The sequence below is a fragment of the Callospermophilus lateralis genome, chromosome 4, assembly GCF_048772815.1.
Source record: "Callospermophilus lateralis isolate mCalLat2 chromosome 4, mCalLat2.hap1, whole genome shotgun sequence".
NCBI lineage: Eukaryota > Metazoa > Chordata > Mammalia > Rodentia > Sciuridae > Callospermophilus > Callospermophilus lateralis.
The window spans coordinates 127,367,512-127,393,434 of record NC_135308.1 but is presented as its reverse complement, the minus strand read 5'-3'; positions in this window follow the sequence as shown (position 1 = coordinate 127,393,434).

Genomic DNA, 25,923 nt, shown 5'->3' with positions numbered 1-25,923 from the left:
TAAAAATAAATAAATAAGTAAATAAAAGTATTATGTCCATCTACAACTAAAAAAAAAAAATTAAAAGAAGGAGGATGTGATCAACCATACTAAAAACAATTATGGTTCAAGGACCTACAGAGTAGGAACGGATCAGGCAGGTCACCACTGACCTAGAAAGAGTGTTTTTGCTGGCTGGTGTGATTTCAAGAGGGCAAAGTGGAAACTACATATACACATGGGGGTTTGCTATCAAGGGGAGCAGAGGAATGGGGCAGAATTCAGAGGAGGTTGTGGCGTCAGGGAAGGGATTTGTAGGATGGGAATCAGCACTGAGTAAGAATGTGCTTGGGGACCGATCCCAGTGGAGTGGGCAGCAGGTAAAGAGCTGCAGCAGCTGCATGGGGATGGAGTCCAGTGCTAAGTGGACAAGCTGGACTCAGATGAGCAAGTCACTTTATTCATTTTACCAAGAAAGAAGGAAGAATACACGGCACGCTAGCCGGGTTTATGGAGAAAGAAAAAAGTTTTCTTCTAATTACTTTCCCACAATAAAACATAAGGAAAGTCTTCATATAAAGGTTTAAAAAGGGGGTTATGTGAACTTTGAAAAATGAACAAAAAGATTTGAAATAATAGCTCTGAATGAGGCTGAAGGGAATTGGCAAGGGGAAGGGGGGGGTTACTGAGTTGTGAGGGGGGGTCCCAGTGGAGGTTGGTGATCATAAAATGAAAGTTACCCCAGTCAACATTGTTGATTTTTTGTTTGCTTGTTTCTCAATTGTGTTTAGCTATGCTGAGAGCAGAGGTGGAATAGGAAGAAAGTTGGACTGAAAGTTGGAATGTTGCCAGGCAAAAACAGTAGGGGAAATGGGACAAGGGAGATGAATATGTATATGTGGAAATTATCTTACAATAGACCAAGGAATCTTAAGTAGGAAAAGATGAATGACAGCCAGTTATATGGTAGTAAGGCCAATGGACAGGGGGTACTAATGGTGTCCAAGAATTGCTGAGGTAGGGACACTAGAGAAAGTGAACTAGAAAGATGAGACAAAAGAATGGCATGCTTGACATCTAGATACTGGAGAAGACAGAAATTGTGATGGTGAGAAATTTAGTATACTAACAGCTCAAGTCCTTAATACATAGGGAAAGTGATGGAGGGGGGAATAGATCATTATTTTTTTAGTATGGGATCAAAAGAATTATAGCTTAATTTTATGTGCTTCAAAAGACCTGAAAGTTTAAAGAGGAAGTAAGTGGAAATAATGGTATAAAGCAATCTTGAAAAAGGTTGGCATCTACACTTCAGTAAGGGGTAAGCAACTGCAAAATAAATGTTTACAAAGCAGAGTCTAAATGTAAATAATGTAAAGGGAATACGTTAATAAGGCACAACTAGGTTGTGTAAAAAATAGATGAAACCCCCAAGCTCAGTAGTTCAACTTAATAGAAATTTATTTTTTTACCTAATAAACCCTAGAGAAGTTTATCTTTTGGAAGAGGATGGATTCTTTTAATTTATTTTTTATTAATATTTTATATATGACAGCAGAATGCATTACAATTCATATTACACATATAGAGCACAATTTTTTCATATCTCTGCTTGTATGCAAAGTATATTCACACCAATTCATGTCTTCATACTTGTACTTTGGATAATGATGTTCATCACATTCCACCATCATTTCTAACCCCATGCCCCCTCCCTTCCCCTCTCACCCCTCTCAAATGCTGAATGTTTTCTCTGATATAAGGAGGCTGATTCATAGTGGGGTAGGGAGGGGGAGCTTGGGAGGAACAGACGAACTCTAGATGGAAGAGGATGGATTCTTGTCCATGTAGCTACTCAAGGACTAGACTAATCAACTTTCCATCACTGTGACGAAACACCTGACAAGAACAACTTAAAGGAGGAAAAGTTTATTTTCACTCATGATTTCAGAGGTTCAGTTCATGGTTGGCTGACTCCATTACTCTGTGCCTGAGATCAGGCAGAACTCATGGAGGAAGGGTATGGCTAGGGTCATGGTAGCTGTAAAGGAGAGAGAGAAGAGAAATCAGGATCAAAATATATAATCCCCAAGGCATGCCCCTAATGATCACTTCCTCTAGCCACATCCCACCTGTCTATAGTTACTACCCAATATTCCATTCAAATTATTAATCCATCAACTGGATTAAGCCACTGATTAGGTTGTAGCTCACATACCTAATCATTTTGCCTCCTTCATTAACACAGGAGTGCCGCAGTCTGGCTGGGCAAAATTCACTAGCCACTTATCAAGCAGAAACGAACTTTATTTTTAGAACACACACACACACACACACACACACACACACACACGGCACCACACGAGCTCTTCAGGAATTCCCTCAGAGCCCAACTGCCACCACCGGCTTCCCACAAGCCTCTCAACCCCCCCACTCCTCCTGCTCTTGAGGCCGATTGGCTGGGTCGTGTGGGTGGAGCCAAAAAAGTCCCCCAATGAGCAGCTCCGTGGTCTGAAAGGGCGGGGAAACAACCCAATGAGCATCACCACAGAGGAGCCAATCAGCTAGCAGTTGGAAGTTTGCTGGGGCTGCTGTGAGTCAATCATCAGCTGGAAGTTTGCTGGCAGCTAGAAGTTTGCTGGGGTCCCTTTGGCTGTGGCTCTCAACACAGGAGCTTTTAGGGGACAGCATATATCCAGACCATAATGGGACTCAAGTGGCCAGAGGCTCCAGTATGTGGTTTCCAAGGCTCCCATGAGTATTAACATCAAGGCAGGAAGAGAACAAGCGAAGAGCACTGTCAACACAGATTTCTCTCAGCTAGGAATTTGGGAATGGAGTCTGTATTTTGTGCCCAGAAATAAAGGGAAATTAATTTGGTGGTTTGCAGAGGGAGTCTAGGAAATAGCATAACCAGCATAATCAGATTGAACTTAATCAGAAAAAAATATCAAGGTATCATGTATTTAGCAGGATTTTGATTTGAAAATCTGCCCTCTGACTTTGAGTAAGTTATGAAGACTTATTCGTATTTATAAAATTAGGATGCATTACAGTTATCTTGCCTCAAAAAGTACTTGTGAATGTCAAAATGAGATACAACCTGCTAAAAGTGTCACAAAGTCTGAAGTAATGCATAAACATAAGCTATTTTTATTATTACTTTTGAGAACACTGTTGATATCTGTTCCATTTGGCTCCTTTGATTAACTCCACATCCCTGTACAAGATGGCATTATAATCCTGTAAAAAGCTGCTTTAAATATCTATGTTCCCTATCAGAACTTCCCATATTCTGCTTGTACATCCAACCCCTGGCTCCAACTCCCCACTCCTCCATTTTGGTACTATGCTCAGCTCTCATTTTCTTCTTGACCCATAATTTTGAGATTCATATTCTGGCTTTCCATCTTATCTTTGACCTTTTGACATACTTATAATTCTACTCCTGTTAGCCCCCATGACTTTACAGAGAATGATCAAGGTAGGTTGTTCTGTCTTCTATTTACTGTTATTGTGATTTTGAAGGATCACTGAATACAGTTGTGTAGGCTGTGCACTGTGTAACTCTATAGGTCATAATTTACATAGTCGATATCTGTTCCATTTGGGCTCTTTTGATTAACTACACATCCCTGTTCAAGATGGCATTATAATCTTATAAAAAAGCTGCTTTAAATATCTACATAGTTGGCAGCAAGTAATTTTACTGTATCAAGACAATGTTGTGCCATATAGAAATTACATGTTTTGAGATTGAGGTCTCTTTTCCCAATTCACACTAATGGGCTATATTGACTTGTGGTGGTCCCACAGTGAGGTCTCTTCCTATTCAAATACAAAAGGAAATCCTAATAACAGTCCAAGAGAATTAAGCATAAAAGAATCAAGAAGATACTGAACCTGAAAGAGATAAATATGTCAGAACCTTACTCTTACAAGCTATAAATAAAAAATATTTACCAATTCCTAATGACATGGAATTGTTCATTAAATAAGAAACAATACTAAATACGTGTTGAAACTTGTTAAATGTGTGCCTGAACTCATTATTACATAAGACTGTATTTGGATTTTTCATAGCATGGCTTTAGTTCTTTGAAAAAATAAAACAGCCTTTTTTCTAAGGCAAATCAAAGTACCCATTCCATCAGAGTTAAAGTAAAAATAAAGGAATACAAGTATGTGGGGGGTTTGACCCTAGGCAGAGGTTAGGGTCCTTTGAACTGTGACTTATACTGATGAGTGAATTTTATATAACTGATGCCCAAAGATCCTCCCCAAGTTGAGAACCTTCAGATAGAGTCAGATATAAACATGCACGGTGAACAGCAGCCAAAATGTGTATAACCAAAGAGGAATTTGCCCCAAGGAAAATAAATACGAAACAGGAAGCCTGAACTTTTACTTGTCTCAGTGCATATGTGAGAAACATACCCTTCCACACCATACTAATCCATTTACCTTATTTAGCCCCTGATCATCAGGTGACTCTCTTCTAAAAAGAGATGGGGGAGAAGAACCAGCCATTGGGTCTGTATCAGCCTAGATCTGAAGGCTGAAGCCAAGGATAGAAACATGTAAACATGTATCCAAGGGAAAAAACTAAAGAACAAATTACAAAAGTTAAACTTGACATCAGGTACAAGAGGCAAGTACAAATGCCAAAATGTAAAAAAAAAAGACACAGATAAGATTAGCCAAGTGCAGTGATGGAGCAAAAATCACAGACCAAAAAGGGACTAGGATATAAGCTAAAAGGATTTGGGTCAGAAAGAGGATACCTGGAATACTTTATTACAGGTGGATTCTCCAGGGTTAAAGGCCTAGCTCTAGGCAGAGCAGACAGGTAAAGTCTACAAGCAATCAAATTAAAAATACCAAGTGCCAAAAGAAAGGGCCAAATATTATAAGACTGGAAGAGGTAGCCTAACCGAGCAGTTAACAGCATGAATGTGTTATGTTGGAGAGCCTTGAGCCTTGATTCATATCCCAACTTGGACAGTAATTTGTTACATAGTCTTAGGCAAGATAAGGCTGTGCCTTCATTTTCTCTTCTATAAAATAGCAACAGTAATTAACCCTGTTTCATAGGTTGAGGAGAGTGTCTAACCCATGGTGAGCTGCATATTAATGCTAGCAATTATGGTTTAAAAGCAGGAGCCATCCTGTCTAAATGTGATGGCCAGGGAAGACTTTGTATAAAACCAATGTCTGAGTTCATTGTTGAATGATAGATACAATAAGTACATTTGGGAAAGGAGTTTGGGGGGCAGGTTAAATGGCATGGATGATCAAACTGTATTTTGATAAGACAGTGAAAAGAGAACATGTTTGAAAGATAAGGCATATGTCAGAGAATAATAGGAGGTGGGACTGGAAAGGTACATAGCAGTTGGGTTGGTTGAATATCAAACTAAGAAGTTCAAACTTTTCCAGAAAGTAATGGAAATTTATTGAAAGATTTTTGAATAGAAGAATGCATGACCAGAGCAGTATGTTATTCTAGAAGCTCTTCATTCAGTGGATGGAAAGCAACATATCCAGGTAGGAAGTACATTTACTCAAACAGGCATTAAGGGGCAGATGAGAAGGTCAGGTTCAGAAGACATCATTAAAGCCTGTGCAAAGTACAGAGTTGTAAGAAAGTGTCTTAGAAAAGACAAAATCTGCAAACCATGTAATCTATTGACATTCAAAATATATACTATGTGCTCCATGGTATTAGCTGAGAATTGGAATTCCCTATTTGTTCCTTTTTGTTCTGCCTAAAACATCCATTTCTATGCAAGTTTCTTAAGAAATTATTCAGATTCCTCCAAAATAAGGTTCTAACCCAGATCTCCAAACTTACTTATCTTCAGCACCAATGGCATACCCCATACAACAGCCAAATTGCATTAATTTTATTCCCAAACTGTGAAATTTTATTGTAAACCACAAAGTACCATGAAACCTATGATTTTATTATTTCAACACTATTTTCTTCCCTTTAGCCCTTAACTCAGAGGTTTCTTCCCTGGAAGTCTTTTTATCTCCAAATACCAAATTCCTATGGAACCTTCTCCATGAAGTCTCCCTCAGCCTCTTAAACAGAGAATGATCTCTCTTAAACCTCTGGTTACATTATCTTTTGAATACTTATTTTATTTAATGCAAATGTCATTACTCATGATTACTAATGATTTTTTAAATTGAAACAGTGCTTAAAAGTTTACAAAGTCATATCTCAATTACAAACAAAATAAACTAATCCTTTTAACTACTTTTGGTGCAAACTATAGGAAAATTATGATTACCCTTATTTTTTAGTGCTAATGAAAGATTAAATGAATTACCCAAAGTCACAAAACTGTAGAGTGGCATCACTAAAACTGGAGTCAGATTCAGGGAATGTCTTACCTACCCATCAAGCTCCTCCTGCCCTCCCTGCCCTAAACCTCCCTGCTGAGCCTGTGATGTGCTTGCACATCTCAGGACAGAGGCTCTGTCATTTCTACCTTCAGTTTCACAGTTTCACCGTCATGTCATTGCACCTGCCCATGGCAGACACCACCACTCTTCCTGCCTTCAGTCCATTCATTACAGAGCCCAAGCAGCTAAGACCAACAGGCTAGAACTGTAGCCTCAATGAAGCCTGCCAACCAACCTGAACACAGAAGACATAAGACATATCCACCTCAGAACTGCAAGGACAGATTGGTCAGATTGCACCATCACTGACTACTGCTGACTCAGTGCAGTCATCTTAGCACACTGATCAACAAGATGTTGGATTCCCACTCCAATTCCACCCAGTGGGAAAGGAGGAAAGAAGAAAGGGAGTCCATGATTCTATATTAGTCTATGGCAATACTTAACTATTTTGTTTTTGCCATCGCTCAGTTAGAATGGATAGTTGGTCACTTTTTTCTTTCGGCTTCTGAGTTTAGAACCAAATGGACAATCCAGCAATCAGGGAAAGTGATTGAATGGTTCAAGGCACTAACTCATGAAGTATAACATTTCTTTCTGCCAAATTCTTTCCCTTGTCAATTTTTCGCCAGAATCAATCAGTTATTTGGGGGTATTATTAAACATAGTATTAAATCAAGCAAATTATGCTACAAATAATATCACAAATACTATTCATAGAAATAAAAATAATAGATGATTACATGCTTTGATGCTGTGTTTTCAGGATAGTGTTTCTAATGAATTACATCGTGTAGATATTTAGGAAACCATTTTCCCATTCAAAATGATGTCCCACACAAACAGTACACATTCTTGGTTTTTCAAATAAGCATTTTTCATTTAAGTAGCAAATGTGTAGGTAGAATAATATTCATTAATCTAATTTCATATTTGAGGACTTTTCTTCTTCTGATTATCTTAAGTCACTACAGAAAGTCCAAATTCTCCTTAATCATCTTTATTTTAATCTGTATTGCTTCTTCTGATTCTAAGAATAATATATACTACTATAGAGATTTAAATATTTCAGAAAAGCATTACATAGAAAGCAAAGAATCCTGCAATCACCTGGAATTGCTACTCTTCTAAAATCTCTGACTAAGGCTCCAAATTTTTCTCAATCTATTAACCCTCTCCTGACCTCTATTCAAGATCAACCCAGTCTCTGTTCTTTCTTCAACACTACATATCTCTCTCTCCACAATTTAAACATCCTCCATAATTTAGAAAATATTCTTTGGATTTTTTTAGCCCTACAATTTATGCCTCTTTTTTTTCCCAACTAAGTGTCTTAAGACTAAGTTACTGTATTTCTCACCTCATTATGATCAGATTTCTTTCCTTTTACTCAGTGACAACCATGAGGTTCTAATCTCCAAACACAATAAACACATTGTTTTCTCAGAAATCCTCTTTCCAACTTTAACACTGCTGATGTCTCCCTTCTTAAAATTCATATCCCCCATAGCTGAACCGCATTTCTCTGTCCTGGTTCTCTCCCTACTTCTCTGATAATGTTTTCTTAATCTCCTTTATTATTCCCTCTTTCTACACTTATTCTCCGTATGTTGGTGCTCCATCTCTGGCCTACTGTCCTTCATGCTCCAATTTCTCTCATCCAACTTATCTAGTAGAGCTTGAGATTTTTACAATCACCTGTTCCATTATAGACTGATCACTCACAAAATGTTACTCATCTCCAGCCTCAATGATATCTTTAGGCTCCATACTTATGCATGGGCCTGAGGTTCTCAAAGTCATCTGAAAATCAACCTTGTCCAGGTTCTTCATAGCTGCCCCTTCCCCAGTCCAAGAAACCTCCCCTTACTATATTGTGTCTCATCATACAACTAATCACCCCAGCAACAAACCAGGCAGTCATTCTTTTTCTTTTTTTTTTATAATTCTCTTTGAAGACTCACCTATTAAAATTAAACCTTGAATATTTTCCTTTTTCTTTAAGCACCATCCTTTCATTCATAGCTTCCGATAAGACTGATTTTTCCAGAGTCAGTGTTATCCTCTCAAATATGCTCCCATATGATCTCTAACATAAATTTTATAAAATGAAATTTATAATATATTCTTTCCTGCACAAAATGATCAATGATTTCCCCATAGCCTTCAGATAAAAATCCAAGCTTTTTAGTATGGCATGAAAAAGTAACAAGACTTCTAACTTTTTATAACCATCTCACAGTTTACGATCAGCAATACTAAACTACGTATGATTCATTGCATACGTTATGCTCTTTTCTTTATAGATGTTCTTCCCTCTCTCTTTCCCTCTATTTATACTCATTTGCCTGCATAATTCTTATTCATTTCTTTTTTAAAGTCAAACAAAATGAATGTTAGTTTTTATGATTTCTGAGGTTCAAAGAACCACAGTAATGGATGCTTTAGTGATTGTGGGTTAGACTGCTGCAGAATCACCTCCTGCTGGGTAGGAGTGAAATAAAAGAGTAGAAAAATATTTTTAAGTATTTTATTGAAGGCATAAAAGCACTGCCAAGGCAGTGGAGGTTTGAAAGGCAAATATCCAAGACAGAAAGAATGTACAAAGAGGTAAGCTCAGTTTCCACCTCAAGGCATTTTCTAGTAGAAGTATAAAGTAGTACAATCACTTTAGAAAACTATTTGGCCATGTTATCTGGAATGTCCCTCAAAGGCTCATGCTCCCCAATGCAATGTTGTTCAGATTGGATCATGAGATCTGTGACCTCATCAGTGGATTAATCCATGGAAGGCTTCATAAGTGAATGGATTTTTGGAATGCGGTAGAAATGGTAAAAGGTTGAATCTAGTTGGAGGGATGAGGTCTTTGGGAACTATATCTTTTCCCCAGCCCCTTCCTCTCTGTGCTTCCTAGCTACCTAGCTTTCTTCCACCATATCCTTCCACAAGGAAGCCAATCAACCATGTACTGAAACCTCTGAAACCATGAGCCAAAATAAATCTTCCCTTCTAAGTTTATTTTCTTATGTATGTGTCACAGTGACCAAAATTTCTATCACAGACAATATTTACTGAAGTTGAACTACCAAGAAATTTTACTCTTGTAAAATTAGTATTAGTTATATACTGCACTGAAATACAACCAAAAGTCATGTAGAAGAATGTTCATAGCATCATTACTCTGAAGTAATGGAAACTGGAGACACACAATAGAATAGACAAATAATTTGTATTATATTTATATCATGTGGTTGAGTCAGCTTTGCATTGTTGGGACCAAAAGATCTGACAAGAATAATTAGAGGACAGAAAGTTTCTTTTAGCTCATGATTTCAAAGGTCTCGGTCCAAAGGCAGCTGGCTCCAAAGCTCTGGGCCCAAGGTGAAACAGAACATTATGGCAGAAGAATGTAGAAGAAAGCAGCTCAGAACCTGACTATCAGGAAGCAGAGAGAGCGTCATTCACTGGGGACAAAATTTAAACCCCAAAGGCATGCCCTCAGGGACCTACCTCCTCCAGCAACACCCTACCTGCCTACTATGGCCACCCATATGAATGGATAAATCTACTGATTAGGTTATTCTTCCCATAATCTAATCATTTTACCTCTGAAAATTCTTGCACTGTCTGAGCTTTGGGGGAAAAACCAATGAAAGCTATACAACAATAAAAATGAATAAATGACTACTATACACAATAACATGGACGAATATCTAAACATACTATCATATTTAAAAATTCCAGCCTCTAAAGAGTAAATGTGATAATGTTTCATTTATATAAAGTACAAAAACAGATAAAACAAATGCAATTGGAAGTCCAAATAGTGATTTTCTTTGTAGAAAATGAGGGCATAATAATATGTCCCTGATAATATTCTAATTCTTGATCTTAACAGTATTTGCCTGGAAGCACTCATTCACTTTATGATCATTTTTCCAGCTGTATGTCTATAATTTATACAAATTTTGGGCATATATATTATACTCCAATACAAATTCCACTTAAAAAGGAAAACAGGACATTTATATCTAAATAGAAAATAGTTTTATGCTCAATTGAAAAGGGGATCTAACTATAAAGTTATATTTTAGAGAAACAATAATTTTGAAAACTAAATATCTTAACATAGATGCCTTAAAAGCTATTACCTCTAAATTCTTAGGTAATTACCAACCACAAATAAGCCCATTATGTACATATTATTTACCACTATAAACAAAAAACTGCTTTAGAAATTTTACTTAGACACATCCAAAAGCTTCTCTTTTTGCAAAGTATGCTTTAACTTTCAAAGAAAGTAGAAATCAAAGCTGATTCTTAGTTGTTTTTTCCCCCAGCTAATACCACCTGGGAGTTACTATTCAATTTCATTGAAGAGTAATCTGGATGCTTTGGACTGAGATGCTAAAGGCTTCACTCAGACTTGGCAATACATAATTGTGTCCCTCAGAAAATTGTTCACATCTTTGAGTACCTAGAAGACCTTAAATGTTGTGTATGTGTGTGTAGGTGTATGTGTGTGTGTGTGTTTTCCAATGCAGAGTAGGACTACATAGATAAGTATGTGCCTTTTAAAGGCCTAGAAAATATTTTGACAGCTTCCAGATGTATTCCCAGATTTACAGGTCAGGAAAGAGCTTATGTTGAAAGCCTTTTATTTTTAAAAATAACAACTAAGTTAATTATCAACATGAGATAGGTAAATTGAAGTGGTAAAAATCGTGTCCAAATGAGCCCCTTTAGCTTGCAGTCCAGCCGGAATAGCAGAAGGGATACCAGCTGCGAAGACAGAGAGCCAGATATCTGCCTGCTTGGCACCTGTTGCCTCTACCTGCAGTTACATAGTGAGCAACCAGCAACTCCCATATCTGAAGCTTCCTCACACACAGTACTGCACAAGTCCTGCCTCAGCCATTACTCTCCCATAAAGGAGAAAGCTCCCCATTCTGTCACCCCCTATAATCAACATTTAACATATCTAGTGATACATCCAAAGACATTCTTTCTGGCCTGCAATTTGGTAAACAGGGTTTCAATGTGTCTTCCTTGGTTTGATTTTCTGCTTCAGTAAACTGCTCAGACCCATAGTTCCCATAGAATGGGGGTTTTATAGCTCACTTTTGTCAGTGTCCTTCCAAGAAACAAAATCTGACCTTTAACCACCATGAGGTTTTATTGTACAATTTCCCTAAAGCCAATTGCCTTGTCTGACTTTCTGACTGCCTATCTGCATGGCTCCCTGGAATTCCAAATTTCCCACTATTATTATGGTTTGGATATGGGGTGTCCCCTTCAAAATTCCTGTTAATGCAGGAATATTCAGAGGTTGAATGATTAGATTATGAACGCTGCAACCTAGTCAGTTCATCCTAGTTTGGATAGACTGACTGGGTGGTAACTATAGGCAGGTGGAGCATGGCTGAAGGAGGTGAGTCACGAGGTGAAGGCAGGGAGTGTGCCCTTAAAGGGCATGTCTTCCCTGTGGCTCCTTCACCCAGCCCTCTCTCTCTGCTTCCTGAACCCCTGCCATAAGCTGAGCAGCTTTCTTCCCCTGGGCCCTTCCTCCATGGTGTATTGCCTTACCTCGGACCCAGAGCAATGGAGTCAGCCTTCTATGAACCCAGACCTCTAAAATCATAAACTCCAAATAAATATTTCCTCCTCTAAGTTGTTTTTGCCAGGGGTTTTGGTCATAGCTAAAACAATTGTGTCTTACCTGTTAAGAATTGCTTATCACCTTGCATAAGGACTTCTCAACTTTATATCAAATGCTTCTTGATATCCATTCCTATCTTCCCTGAAGAAGGAATTCCCTGGGTGGACTGCATTGTCAGCTCAGACCAAGACTATGCCACCTACATCCTGTTTGCCTTCCATACAGATTTCAGGCTAGCATACTGAGCTAACTCCTTGTATATGTGTGTGTATGTGTACACACACACACACACACACACACACACACGCATGTCTCAATTCCCCACCCATGTCCTATCCATAGCATGATACAATGGTTGTTTCATTGCACACTGAATTTTTACACAATGTATTTGTTTTGCAACAATAGACAATCAGAACATTTCCTGTTATTTAACCAACTTTTAAAGAATGCTCTAAGTCACTGAAAAATACTGACTGCATATGCTTTGCATCCCTCTTATATATTTGCAATAAAAGGGAAAGTAAGTACTAGTCCTGAATGCAAACACAATGTTGTTTATTATATCACTGAGCTTTAAATATAAAATATTCTTTTCTATCTTTATTCAGTATTATATCAAAAATATGTAAGGCAAAAGATTCCTATTCTTTTTAATGTTTTTATTGGTGTTTTAGAATTGTACACAATAATGGAGTTCATTTTGACATATTCATACATGCATGGAATATAACTTGCTTCATTACAACCCCTAGTACTTCCACTTTTCCCTGCTCTGTATCCCAGTGCACCCTTTCCTCAACTCTACTAGTCTTCCTTCTTTCTTGATTTTATTATTTTTTAAATTGGTGCTTTTAAATTATTTCATTAAAATTGGTGCTTTATAGATATACATAAATGTGTGTGTACAGGCACATGTGCCAAGTATGTGCCTTTTAAAGGCCCAGAAAATATGGGTCATAATATGGTGAATTTCATCCCAGAGTATCTCCCTCTTCCCTCCTTCTCAAACCCCTTCTTCTACTCCACTGATCTCCCTTCTATTTTCATGGATTCCCTCAATCCAACTCTTTATTTCCTTATTTCTCTGTAGTTTCTACACATGAAAGAAAACATTCAACTCTTGACTTTCTGAGTCTGGCTTATTTCATTTGCACAATGTTCTCCAATTCCATCCATTTACCAGCAAAAGCCATAATTTCATTCTTCTTTATGACTGAATAAAACTATTATGTATCCTAACCTATTATATCCTTAAAGAAGGCAACTACATTTGTAACCACTATGTCCCTTTGCTACCTACCATCAATGTGCCAGAGTCAAATAATAACAATATTACATTAACAGTAATAAACATTGTCTCTTTGAATGCAACCCTTACCTTCTTTCCTAGAGTATTCTCTAGAAGTGTTCTTTCTCCATCCCCCAATTTTTTGAGGCCCATAAGAGTTTCCTCTCAAATGAACACAGAAACCTTTTCTCTATTCCCATCTAGTGCTCTCGTTTTTTTCCTATGCTTCTTCAGCACCATTTTGCAGGGTCCAGTCACTGACTGCGACTGAGGGGGTGCCCTAGCACAGCACAGCTTGTGCTGTCCATGGTGCTGATTTGCATGCCAAGGGGGCTGTAATCTATTAATACAGAGTAATACCTTTGCCACTCATGAAATCATTGGCCCCAGACATCAGAGCCAGAGACTCAGACATTGCCAGGTGCTCCTATGAAAGGTCTTGATGGGGGCTAGATTTGACTGAAGCTACAAGTGTTGTTCTGTGCCCTAAATTTACCAAAGTTCCATATTCTCTCTACTCATTTGCTCAACGCCCCATTTTTTTGTACCATGCTCACATATGGGCAGAAATTAAATGTTGCTCAATGTTCTTGACATATTACTAAGTCTTTAATCATTTTTTCCATTTTTATTTTTAGCTTCAGTCTCTTAGGAATTAATGCATGAGCATCAAGCTAAAAAGCAAGTATCAATAGCAAACATCATGTTGTATTTAAAATTGGTACTCACTTCTAATTACCAATCTTGCCTACTAATTCTCTTTTCTCTTGGAATAAGCTCATTCTCAAGGGTTTTCTCATACCTCCTTTCAAATAAATGAATCTGCCCTAATATGTCTAACACTATGATAAGTGGTTCAAGTTTTAACTGGGAATCCCCATTACACCACATTTCTTTAATAACTATATTATTTCAGATACAGTTATATGAGTTCTTATTGCACTCTGACAAAGAATCCAGAACCCCAATTTTAATAAAAATATCTTAATTTGATGTATTGGCTCACTTGGGCTTACTAATCCTAATCTTGCAAAGGGTATAGTGGTTAATGGATAGGGCTTTGAAAATTCATCCCAGTCCCATCAATTAGCTATGAGACCTTGGAAAAACAACTTCATCATTCTGCCTGTGCTTCACTGCTCCTAGCTCTAAGTATGTTCATAGTGCATATATTCTAGGGTCTCAGTGAAGATTAATCTACATTAATAAACAGCATACACATATATAAAAATCAAGGTGGTGATTGGTATATAGTAATTATTGCATGTGGATTTGCCAATATCATTAAACAATCATCTAGTTGTTGCCTTAAATTATCAGTCATGCAAAGAAGATTCTCATTTAGTGACATTAGATGAGTAAGAATTGATGTGGCCTGGATATATACTAGAGATTTTATTTATTTAACACTTTCATGCAGTCCAAATTGGAGGAGGAAGATACACAGAGGAAATTGTTCAAATATTTTTTCTTACTTGTAATAAGGTGTTAAATTGTAGCACATGTCACAGTTTGAAGAGTATGTAGCTTGGGAGGTAGTTTACAAGCCAATGTGTTTTAGTGACATTAAAAACATCCTTCTTATATAAATATTGCCATGTATTTTAACCAGCAGCTGGCATAGATATATGATGTTGATACATTAGATATATATGTAGACAATATATAAAAATTCTGTGTGTAAAGCTATAAAATTTAATTACATTTTACTGCCATAAATATCAAAATTATTTCTATTTTGACCAAGAGAAATACCACCACCAAAGACAGAATATTCACTACTAAAATGTGTATTTTCCATATGCAGTAATTGAATACACTGAGTGCTTCAAACTAATATTTAATAAAATGAAAACTAAGGTACAAATGAAAGCCTAGACTCATACAAAAGTAATCTATACACTGAGACTCATAGCAGCTCTCTAATAGTAAAAACAAACAAACAAACAAAAAAAAACATGAAAACAACCCACATCCCTTGCAATGAGTTAGGAGGTCAATAAACTCTGGTATTTAGCACAATATGGGGTATTTACAGATTATGAACCACAACTTAGCAATAAAAAGGTGTGAACTATTGATAAATATAACAGCTTAGATGAATTTCAAGTTCATTGTGCTGAGTGAAAAATGATTCAAATTACATACTTTATGATTCTACTTATATAACAATTTAAAAAATTAGTTGTAGATGGACATGATACCTTTATTTTATTTATTTATTTTTATATGGTGTTGAGAATTGAACCCAGGGCCCCATACATGATAGGCAAGAACTCTACAACTGAGCTACAACCCTAGCCCCTACATAACACTTTTGAAGTGACAAAATTATAGGGAACTGATCTGTGGTGGCCAGAGGATTAGGGAAGCAGAGAAGGGGGTATGACAATAAAATAGCACTAGGTGCCCTGTGATGGAACTGCTCTCTATCTTGAGTGTCACATGAATTTACATATGATACAAATGCATAGAATTAGATAATAAATGAGTGCATGTAAGGTTGGCAAAATAAGAATAAGATTGCTGGATCTTCATTGATAGTAATTTCCCAGTTAATACTGTGCTATCATTATATAAGATGTTACCCTAAGAGAACTGGATAAAAGGTATATAGAATCTCTTTGTGTTATGTCTTACAACTGCTAGTGAAGTTATAATTAATTCAGAATTTAAAAAAATAACAAAAAGATGAAGATGCACCTAAGAATTTTCATTAAAAATATCAAATTAAAGATGAGAAATCTAAAAGATTTCATTACATTGAGATCTACAGTATCTGCTATTTTAAAGCAGAAAATTCACTATTCTGATTCAATATGTATTCACTTACAGCCTATTGAGCTCCAGGCACAATAGCAAGCATTTCAGTAAAGAACATTGTGTGATCCTATGAATATCCTTATGGTGGAGACTTTAATCCCTATTTGACAAATGAAGAACAGACAGGATGATGATGAATCACTTGCCCAAAGCCTCACAACTAACAAAGAGCAGGCCTGGCCTTTGCTGTAAGTCCAGTGATTTTCCCAGGACTGTATCAGAGCAGCCTCTCTCACACAGAAATGTCCCTTATGGTACAAAATAGCCACTATCTAGAATGAATGTGGGGACTTAAATGACAGATTTTATGTTTACTTTCCATCACAATGTGGCAGTAGCTGATGTCTTTTGCCTCTGTACTCGAGAGAAATGTGATTGTTTTCTCACTGACATCTCTGAAGAGCATCCCAATTCTTTCCTTATCCCCACTCTATAAAAAATACCCACTCTGATTCAGTTACCAACCCCTCTTTGCCCACTCCAACCACTGGGCTGCTGAGTTGTTACAGAGAAGATGGTCATGGAGCACAGGGCGATAGCCAAGTCATGACCTCCAACCTTAACTGGGCCTCCTTGGAGCCAAAGTCTACTTCCCTATAATATGTACCAGTTGGTCCCGGCCCTTGGTCCATAAAGACCACAACTATTCCCTTTTCTACATGATATCACTCAAATATTTGAAATCAGCTATCATATTGTCCAAGTCATCTTTTCTCCAAGCTTCTGAATGCACTTCTGAATGGTCTCTGTCCCTTTAAGGCATGGTACCTTGAGATGACTATAATGTGACTGTGAGGGTCCACCCAGAACAGAGCAAGCTTATTCCTCATCACTCTCAACATAGTGTTCTCAACATGCAGACATTAGTTTTCTTAGCATCCAGTCATTACTCACAAAATGAAATTTCATAAGCTACTTCTCAGCCATATGTCCCCTTTCCTATAATTATGCACTTGGGTGGTGTTTGTTTCTTACTTTATTTGCTTGTATCTTTCTCCAAGGTGTGATCATTTCACACATTTCACAAAAATACTAAGTATCTATTTTTTGTCTGTCAATTTGGTTAGGTCCTAAGGTTATAGAAATGAACAGTATTTGCCTTCAAAAAGCTCAGAGTTGAGGAGGAGGGGACAAGCAAAACCATCTGTTATTTTCTGAGCGTGATAAGAGGTATAAAAGATACAAGCTCAGGGGTGTTACTGATTTATGATTCTACTTACATAATAATTTTTAAAAAATTTTAGTTGTAGATGGACATGATATCTTTATTTTATTTATTTATTTTTATGTGGTTTTAGGTGCTGACCCTCCCAGTCAGCCCAGGCAAAGAGAGTCTGAAAAGTGGTTTCCAAGTATAGCAACTCCCAAACTGCATCTCAAAGACCTGAAGAAGGTAGCCAGGGAAGCTGCAGTATGGAAATGGTCAAGAGGGTGTTCCTGGCAGAGCCACCAGGGCCATGTGGGAAGTTGCATGTTACTCAGTGTGACTGGAGTAGTCTCTTAAAAAATCATCTTGCAAGGATCAGGGCTCATTCTCTAGAAATCTTGGTCTCAATTTCATTGCCTAACATCCTAGTTATCTTGCCAAGCTTTATCATCAGATGTGACAAGCAGGTCTTTCTTTTCTCTGTCCAAGTCTCCAACAATGAGGCTGTTTGTCCTTCTGCACAACTCATAGTCTTACTCTTCTGCCAAAGCTTTTAAGAAGGACTTAAAAAAAACAAAATCAGACCCACTATGATCATTGAATAAAGAGAAAATGGATGCCAACCAAGAATTCTATATGCAGCAAAAGTAAGCTTCAGGTTTGAAGATGAAGTTGTGTAGTAGGAGCAAATGTGACTCCATTTTATTTTATGACTTCATCCTGTAAAACAACCATGTCAAGTAGAAGACTCATGATGGGGCAAGATGTTCTTTTCCTTTTGCTATAGAAACCTTTAAGAACACGGAACTACCTAATGGGATATTGTTTCTGTATCTAGGGTAACGGGTCTTTGTTTCTGTAACTGGGGTGACTGGGCTAACTGTGATTGGTTAGGCTTCCTTCCGCTTGACTGCACTGTCCTGCTTCTGTAACCTGGCTTGCTTGCATTGGCTAGACCCCTTGAACATCCCTTTTGCGGTTTTCAGGCTTATAAGGAGCGCCCTTGCAATTGTTCGGGGCTGATCAGGGGAACAGCTTTATGTTCTGGTCAGCCACCACCGGTGTGCTTCAATAAAGGCTTGATTCGATTATACGTGAGTGGTCTGGAAGTCAGTTTATGAAACCCTGGGATGAAGCTTTAACTATAACAAAGTAAAAACCTCCCATGATAAAAAAAATAAGTTAAAAGAATTCATAACTAGAAAGCCTGCACAGCAAAACATTCCCAACAAAAATATTCTATGAAGATGAAATGAAAAAAAAAGTGAAAACCAGCAAAGGGAATAACTACACTAAAGAAATAGTCAATCAGAGAAAAAACCAATTCAAACTAAAAACCAGAAATAAACCAAAATAACTGGGAATACAAATAATATTTCAATAATAACATTGAAAATAAATGGCCTAAACTCATCAATTAAAAGACATAGGCTTGAAGATTTATTAAAAAACAAGACCCAACAATATGCTGTCTCCAAAAGACTCACCTCATAGGCAAAGACTTCCACAGACCGAGGTGAAAGGATGGGAAAAATCATCACTCACATGGATTGTGTAAACAAGCAGGAGTTTGCATCCTCATGTCAGATAAAGTGGACCTCAAGCCAAAGGCACAAAGAAGGGTATTTCATACTGCTTAAAGGAATTACATCAACAAGACATAAAAATCATAAAATTCATAAATGCCCTGAACAATGGAGCATCTATGTATATCAAGCAAACCCTTCTCAATTTCAAGAACCAAATAGGTCAAAGCACAATAATACTGGGTGACTTTAACACACCTCTCTCACCATGGAATAGATCCTCCAAACAAAAGCTAAACAAAGAAACTATAGAACTAAATAATGCAAACAATAATTTAAACTTACCATACATATATGGAGTATTTCATCCGTCAATGACTTTGTTCTCAGCAGCACATGGATTATTCAAAATATACCATATCTAATGCAACAAAGAAACTCTTAGCAAATACAAAAAAAAATGAGTAAATGAGAATGGCAATATAACATATCAAAATCTCTGGGACACTATAAAGGTAGTGCTAAAAGAAAAGTTCATTGCATTGAGCTCATTCATTAAAAGAATAGAAAGTCAACAAATAAATGACCTAATATTACATCTCAAAGCCCTAGAAAAAGAACAAATCAACACCAAAAGCAATAGAAGACAGGAAATAATTAAAATCAGAGCTGAAATCAATGAATTAAACAAAGAAACAATCCAAAAAAATCGACAAAATAAAAAGTTATTTAAAAAAAAAATAAGATTGATAAACCCTTAGTCAAGCTAACAAAGAGAAAGAAAAACTCAAATTAGTAAAATTCATGATAAAAAAGAAAATATCACATCAGATACTAATGAAATACAGAAAATAATCAGATTTATTTATATTCCAATAAAATAGAAAATCATGAAGACATTGACAAATTTCTAGAGACATATATATGACCTACCCAGACTGAATCAGGAGAACATATATGATTTAAACAAATCAATTTCAAACAGTGAAATAGAAGACACCATCAAAAGCCTACCAAGAAAGAAAAGTCCAGGATCAGACAGATTCTCAGCTGAGTGTTACAAGACCTTAAAATAAGAATTAACACCAATACTCATCAAATTATTCCATGAAATACAAAAGGAGGGAATGCTTCCAAACTCATTCTATGAAGCTAGTATCACCCTGATACCAAAACCAGACAAAGACACATCAAGGAAAGAAAACTTCAGACCAATATCCCTGATGAACTTAGATGCAAAAATTCTTAAAATGTTGGCGAATCACATACCAAAATATATTAAAAAGATAGTGCACCATGATCAAGTGGGGTTCATCCCAGGGATATAAGGTTTGTTCAACATATGGAAATCAATTAATGTAATTCATCACATCAAAAGACTTAAGGAAAAGAATCATATGATTATTTCAACAAATGCAGAAAAAGCATTTGACAAAATATAGCACCCCTTCATATTCAAAACAGTAGAAAAACCAGGGATAACAGGAACATACTTCAACATTGTAAAAGCTATCTATGCTAAGCCCAAGGCCAGCATCATTCTAAATGTAGAAATATTGAAAGCATTTCCTGTAAGAACTGGAACAGTACAAAGATGCCCTCTTTAACTACTTTCATTCAACATCTTCCTTGAAAATCTAGATAGAGCAATTAGAGAGAAGAAAGAAATCAAAAAGATACAAATAGGAAAATAAGAAATCAAACTATCCCTATTTGCTGACAACATGATTCTGTATTTATAAGACATAAAACATTCCACCAGAAAACTTCTACAACTAATCAATGAATTCAGCAAAGTAGCAGGATATAACATGAACACCCATAAATCAAATGTGTTCCTATACATCAGTGATGAATCCACTGGAAGAGAAACGAGGAAAACTAGTCATTCACAATAACCTAAAAAATAAATAAAATATCTGGGAATCAATCTAATAAAAGATGAAAACGAAAACTACAGAACACTAAGGAAAGAAATTGAAGAAGACCTCAGAAGATGGAAAGATCTAGGCTGGGATTATAACTCAGTGGTAGATTGCTTGCCTAGCATATGTGATGCACTGGGTTCAATCCTTAACACCCTATTACAGCAAATAAATTTAAAAAATAAAAGTATTGTGTTTATCTACAAAAAAAAAAAAAAGATGGAAAGTACTCCCATGCCTAAGGCAGAATTAACATTGCCAAATGGCCATACTGGGTTGGGGCTGTGGCTCAGGGGCAGAGCGCTTGCCTAGCATGCGTGAGGCACTGGGTATGATCCTCAGCACCACATAAAAATAAAATAAATAAAATAATGGCATTCTGTCCATCTACAACTACAAAAAAAATTTTTTATGGCCATACTACCAAAAGTATTATACAGATTTAGTGCAATTCCTATTAAAATACCAATGCTATTCTTCATAGAAATATAAAAGGCAATCATGAAAAATTCATTTGGAAAAATAAGAGACCCAGAACAGCCAAAGCAATTCTTAGCAAGAAGAGTGAAGCAGAAGGCGTCACAATACCAGACCTTGAACTACAGAACCATAGTAACAAAAATGGCATGGTATCGGCACCAAAACAGACACATAGACCAATGTAATGAATAGAAGACACAGAGACAAACTCACATAAATATGGTTATCTCATACTAGCAAAGGCACCAAAAACATACATTGGGGGAGAGATAACGTCTTCAACAATTGGTGCCAGAAAAACTGAAAATTAATATGTAGCAAAATGAAATTAAATCCTTATCTCTCACCCTAAACAAAACTCAACTCAAAGTGAATCAAAACTTCGGCACTAGAATAGACACCCTGCGCTTAATACAAGAAAACATTGGCCCAAATCTCTATCATGTCGGCTTAAGAACAGATGTCCTTTATAAGACTCCTAAAGCACAAGAAGTAAAATCAAGCATTAATAAGTGGTGCTGAGGATGTGGCTCAAGCGGTAGCGCGCTCGCCTGACAGGCGTGTGGCCCGGGGTTCGATCCTCAGCACCACATACAAACAAAGATGTTGTGTCCGCCGAAAACTAAAAAATAAATATTAAAAATTCTCTCTCTCTCTCTCTCTCTCTCTCTCTCTCTCTCTCTCTCTCTCTTTCTCTCTCTCTTTAAAAAAAAGAATTAATAAATGGGTTGGAATCAAACTAAAAACTTCACAGAAGGAAACAATCAAAAATGTGAACAGAGAGCCTATAGAATGGGAGGAAATATTTACCACATGCACCTTAGAGCATTAATCTTCAGGATATATAAAGAACCCAAATCTTAACAGCAAAAAAAACCAATAAACAGGCTAAGGAACTGAATAGATACTTCACAAGAGAATACAATCGATCAACAAATATATGTAAAAATGTTTAATATCTCTAGCAATTAGAGGAATGCAAATTAAAACTACATTGATATTTCATCTCACTCCAGTCAGAATGGCAATTATCAGGAGTACAAGTAAAAATAAATGTTGGTGAGGATGTGGGGAAAAACTACACTCATACATTGCCAGTGGGACTGCAAATTGGTGCAACCACTTTGGAAAGCCGTATGGAGATTCCTCAGAAAACTTGGAATGGAACCCCCATTTGACCCAGTTAAGTCCTCTTTGGTTTATACCCAAAGAACTAACAGTCAGCATACTACAGTGACACAGCCACATCAATGCTTATAGCACTCAATTCACAATAGCTAAACTATAGAACTAAACGATGCCCTTCAACAGATGAATGGATAGAGAAAATGTGGTGTATATACACAATGGAATATTACTCAGCCTTAAAGAAGAGTGAAATGGCATTTGCTGGTAAATGATAGAGCTGGAGAACATCAATGTAACTGAAATAAGCCAATTCTCAAAGCCAAAGGCCAAATGTTATCTCTGATATGTGGATGCTAATTAACAATTGTAAGGGTGGCTAGGAAAGAGTAGAGGTACTTTGGATTAGACAAAGGGGAGTAAAGTTAGGGGAGGGAGTCTGGGGGTAAGAAGGATAGTAGGATGAATCAGACATTATTACCCTATGTACATATATGATTACATAACCAATATAATTCTACATCATGTGTAACCAGAAGAAATGAAAGCTATACTCTATTTATGTATGATGTGTCAAAATGCATTCTACTGTCATGTTTAACTAATTAGAACAAATTAAAAAATATCAGACACACTATGATCCATCAGACCAATAATTGTACAAAAAAAGGAAAACAGGTTTCTCTACATTCATTTAGCGTGTGATCTATGTTGATATCTAATTGGTGTAAAATGCATTTTAACTTGGGTAGAAGAATTGAACACAGGCAAAAATTGAAAATAGTTCTTTAACTTGGCCGCAAGTATGAGTGAACTGACCTCTCAACACTGGGGACATATTTTTTGTAGTGTGAACCATGAAGGAAGTTACACTAACTACCCATTTCCCCATTCTAGAACCTACTCAGCAACTTGAGGTTGCCCCCAGGTGGTCTCAGCATTTAGGCATTCTCCCCCAAGAGATGAAATATTAATGAATCCCCAAATATGATCTGCTTATATTGTATCTCGGCCAAGAGTCCTGCTCAGGGAAAGCAGACGGGACTAGGTTAGTAACAGGGCATTTTGCAGCCATGAATACTGTGCCAAACAGAGCTCAGTCTCCACAGTGTTGCACTGCAACCCCTTCCTCCATCACAGCCCACCTCAAATCCCACTCCCCAGATCTGGCCCTTCTCCCTTGATCTTCCTACAGGACCAAGGCTTCTCTGTCCCTGGTAATTTTCCCTAAGACTCAGCCAGAGAAATCGGAGCCCAGATATTTATAAGAGGGGGTTTATTAGGAGAATTGACTCAGGTGATCATGGAGGCTGAAACTGGGAAGTTAGTAGAATTGTTCAGTTGGAGTCAGAAGGAAATAACTCTCGATCTGAGTTCAAAGGCATGAGGACCTGGGGAGCCACAGGTATAAATCCAGGAGTTCTAAGAGAGCCTAAGTTCTGATGTGCAAAGGCAGGAGAAGAAGAATGTCCCAGCTCTAGAAGACAGAGAGAAAAATCACTGTTCCTCTGCTTTCCTTGTTGTATTCGGGCCCCTAGCCGATTGGGTGGTATCCGCTCTCTAAGGGTGACTTTTTTTCCACTCACTCCACCAGATCATGGGCCAGTCTCCTCTGAAACACCCTCACAGACACACCCCTAAGCACTGCTTCACCAGGTCCCTAGGCGTTCCCTGATTCACTTGGTACCTCAAACGAATCATCACACCACCACTGAATGAATTAGACCAAGATAGGAATCTGGAGGCCAAGAGGCTTAGAAAAATAATCTAAATTTACTGATAACATTTTAAAAGTTCAGATTTCTGTCTTCTCTTGAAAAGCTATATAAAGTAATAAAGAGCAGGAACTTGGCAGAAACTGTCGCCTTTCAAAAAGCCAGTCTTTAGTGCTCCACAGTTTTAGCAGGTCCTGTTGACCCATGTGAGTCACTGCCTGTCCCCAGTGGGCTTTTCAGTTTGCAGCAACTGACTCAGCGGGTGAAGGTGGAGGCAAGTCTGCTCATTCTTTATAAACAGCAGCTGTGGTCCTGATCTGTGGCTTAGCGAGCTCTGTCATTAGGTTTACCGTCCAACAATTTGAACTTATCCTTTATGAAAATTAAAAATATATCCTAGACATCAGGAAAACAGATACACACAAAAGGAAAGCATATTACAAAAGGCCCTTGTATGGAAATTGAGTCAAAGAAGTTAGGAGTTTTAGGAAAAAGCAAACTACATATATTTATTGACTACTTGCCTTGATAGTAGTGGTTGGTAATAGTCTTTTTTAAAGTACAGTGTAGTAATGCACAAGTGTGTGCCAAGTACATTTTTCTTAAGTGCTTCTCAAAATTTTCTAGTTTTTTTTTTTTTCTTTTTGCTTCCCAGGTACCTCTCCATGGAAATTCTGATTTGGGCGCCCTGTCCTGAAACTCGAATCATAGCATTTTAACAAACACTCCAGTAGATGCTTATCCTCCAGGACTTTGGTAAATATTTCATTATTTCATTGAACCTCACAATAACCCTATAAGATAGATGCTATTCCCCAAAGCAAACGTAAGTTAGGTTAACTAGTTTGCAGCAGGGCTCTGTCTTAGTCTGTTTGTGCTGCTATAACAGAATTCTCAAGACGTCATAATTTACAAAGAACATAAATTTCTTACAGTTCTGCCCGAGGAGTCCAAGAACGAGGAACTGACATTTGTTCTGGCAAGGACCTTCTTGTTGCATCCGCACAAGGCAGAAGGTAAAAGGGCAAACTAGCCAAATGCTGTGTGAAGCCTCTTCTGTAAACGCCTGAATCTCATTCGAGAGGGAGGAGCCCTTGTGGCCCGCTACCTCTTAATATCATCAGAGTGGCATCACCTGAATTTTGGAAGGGATGTATTCCATGATCCACTGGCCGTATCCAAGCCCCTGCATGTGTTTCATTTTGCATGTTTATTGTGATGAAATATATGTAACTTAAAATTTACCATTATAACCATCTTTGAGTTCAGTAGCACTGAGCACATTCATATCCATTTGATTTTGTATTGCCTGTGCCTCTTTTGTGCTATAGCAGCAAAGCTCAGAAAACTACAACAGGCACATAATGGCCTGCAAAGTCTAAAATGACAAAGTTTGACAACCCTTCATCTAGATCCCTGACTCCAAAGCTTAAGATATTAATCACCACAGTGTAATTTTATACAGCTAATCATAAATAACTCAGGTGAAAATGCAAAGAGGGTGAAATGAGTGTGACTACAAAGATAGCTGGCTACCCAGGGAGCACTGGTATTTAAATGAAATATTAGGAAGTCTTTAGTTCTGTCAGCTTCTGTGGCCTGAGCTTCTGAGTTCTTCCTCCAGTACAGATGCTCCTTAACGCCCAGTGAGATTATGTCCTGATAAACCCATTATCAACTGAAAATATCTAAGTCAAAAATGCACTTAATTCCCTAACCTACCATGCCCCATAGCTTAACCTCACCTTCACAACACTTAACATTAGCATATAATTGGGTAAAATCATCTAAGGCAAAGCCTATTTTACAATAGAGAGTTGAATAGTTTGTGTAATATAT